Here is a 2821-nt window from a genome sequence, read left to right on the forward strand (position 1 = left end):
ATGGACTCTTTTTGTAATTCTCAAGTCTCCGATTCTGCCTTCCTCTTTTGCACAAAAGGGTAGAGCTAGTTTGCAGAGACACACGAGGGGTTGAAGGAAAATAGGCTAAAATCTGACCAGATTCCCCATTTGCCTTTAAGTGATGCTCGACTTCTGATCTTGGTGCAACTTAAGAGAGCTTCAAACTTATTCAGATTCACCGGTTAAGCCTTTTTCTTTAGCTAAAAAAAAAAAAAAATCTCCTATAAGCCCTGCTTTCCCTCCTTTGTGCTCTCCGCCATAAAAAGTTTCCTGTTCAGCAGTCTGTCCCTGACGTTTTGCTGCTGGAAAATGAGCTTTTCTGCTTGTTTGAGCCATGCCCGGGCTAAGCTGGCCAGCTCAGCAAACGCCAGTTAACTTTGGGGATGATTGTAGAATAAAGGCAGTGGTGTTGCCTTGCGTTAACCACAAGAGGGCGCCAGTTAACCACAAGGGGGTGCTTTGGGAGAACTAAACTCTTTCAACTCTGAAAAGCTTTGGAAAAAACTGGGAAAAAATGCTCTATTTTCCTGGAGAGGAATAAATAAATACGGTTTGCAGCTTAGTTCTTTCCATCCTCCCTGCATTAGCTTCCTAGCTGAGATTGTCCGGAGGACAAAATCTTCTGCAAGGAGCCCTGGAGTTCTGAATGACAGATCCCATCATCCCCAGCAAACGTTGCTTTGGATTATGGTGATCAGGCTGCAATGAATCTTTGGGTCTCTCAACTTCTTTTCTCCTTTGTGAGCAAATAGAAGCAAATGATTTTTTTTTTTTTAGCTGAACACAGTTTGTCTCATTGCACAATGAGATAGAAGCAGGAATTGTGGTTTCGTCAGGCTCCCATTAATTAAAAATGACCCAGATCAACCTTGGCTTGATGTTTTGGCTTGTTACACGAAGTTCCTGAAAACGAAACTCTGATGGGATGCTATTTCTGTGTCTCTATGTGTGTGTGTGTATATGTGTGTGTGTGAATATCCGCTTTTATAGCTGTTCTTCCTGGAATTGAATGCATAACAGGGAATATGTACTTTTAAAAAAAAATAAAAATAAAATCTGGTTCTCAGGATGTTTATACTCAATGAAGCCTGTGCTGTTCCATGTGGTAATCTTGCGACAACAGAGTCCTAATTTCCAGCAGGAAACACAAAGGTTGGATTTATGGAAAAATAAACCCTGAGCTATGCTCATCAGGACTAATCTTCCCTGGCTGCAATTCTTTTCCAAACTCATCTGAACGTTTATTACATCCTCATCAACCTTGCCCTTGTCCGTCCACTGCAGGATGACGTTTTATTTTCAACCCGTAGCGTTTTGCCAGTTGGGCCCGCCATATTTGCTGAGGTTGTCACTCCATCTTGCTTTAGGTCCCTTTTGTAGATGCTTTTTGTCACGTGGGATCTATTCTGCGCCCGCCGGGGGCCACCTGCCCTCAGTTTAGTGATCGGAAAACGGGGCAAAGCTCACTTTAATAACTTTCTCGGTTAGCAACACAAATTCTGTGCTCAATTGTGGCTGTAAATCAAGGACAGGCTGTACTTAAATCCAGGAAGACCAAGCAACACTTGAAATGGTCAGATCGAGAGGAATAATGACAAAGATGACTCTGAATAAACAATTTATCAGTTTATTGATTTGACATAACTGCCTCCCCAGTTAAAAGGAGACCTACAAATCATAAATCTTTTTTTAAAAAAACAAAAAAACAAAAACAAAATACTATTCTGAAATAACACTGTTAAAAGCAGCACTCCTGTGCTGAATTTCTGTTATGTATGACCAGATACAGTACTTTTCATTGAGCTAGAGAAGTTTATTCTTCAACTGTGATAAAATCTGAATCTTAGGAAATAATTTAATAAATTCTTTTAAATGCTCTTTTTTACATCAGTAGACTGTTTCATATGTTCGGCGAGTAATGGCAAACACTTTTTGTTTACAAAAATAGCTGGAATCCTTCAGAGGCTTCAGCAGAAATGTGTGCTAAAAGTTCCTATGAGAACAGATTTCAAATCTTATCCCCCTCCAATTTTCTCTCTCTCCTCCCTCTGATCGCATCTCTTGCTGATAGTACAAAAATTGTCCACTTGTTACCTCTTTGGAACGCACTCAAAATTCTGCTCTGGAAAATACTCCTAATTCCAAGTTTACAAAAGTGAACGCAGTTGTTTGAAACTGATAGCATTCGAGATCTAAGAATAAACGTTAGTGGTTTTGTGGAACATTGTCTGGAAATCAACTAAGAATTAGCTGCATACTGGAATTTTTTTCTCTCTTCCCTGTAATGCTGGCTCAGTTTTAGTGGGAAAAGGCACGGCTCTAGGATATTCGCAGTGAGTAAGATTTGCGGAGAAATATGCAAGTGTTTTGAACCGAAGTGGCTTCCAATACAGGATATTAATAATGTGGAGATGTAAGTTACACAAGGCATTTGGCTCTTGGTTTGTTTTTGTTTTGTTTTTTACAATTGTCCTTTGACCTAGTAATGTGTAGGTTCAGAAAAAGAAAGTCCCACCTTGTCAACTTGAAAATGTATGGACTTCAACTCCCAGAATTCTCCAATATGCTGTCTGGGGAATTCTGGGAGTTGAAGTCCACACATCTTCAAGTTGACAAGGTGGAGATACGCTGCGCTGCCCTAAAGAGTTGTCAGCCCCACATCCTAGCACTTATAAACACCTTCCACAATTAGTTGGGCAGAAATTACCCATATTACCCAATTACATGCATATAAAACAGCAGGAGACTTTATAGCACTTTCTTATATGTGCGGTTAAAGTAAGGTACTCAGCCTTTTTCA

General features: G+C 40.1%; 1 protein-coding gene across 1 annotated transcript in view; it reads left to right on the top strand.

Moving 5' to 3' along the window:
- Window positions 1-2821, top strand: part of CUNH7orf50 (chromosome unknown C7orf50 homolog) — a 60743-nt gene that overhangs the window by 22636 nt on the left and 35286 nt on the right. The window lies entirely within an intron of this gene.

The sequence above is a fragment of the Crotalus tigris genome, unplaced genomic scaffold (genome assembly GCF_016545835.1).
Source record: "Crotalus tigris isolate CLP2741 ecotype Arizona unplaced genomic scaffold, ASM1654583v1 scf7180000020608.1315917, whole genome shotgun sequence".
NCBI classification, from domain to species: Eukaryota; Metazoa; Chordata; class Lepidosauria; order Squamata; family Viperidae; genus Crotalus; species Crotalus tigris.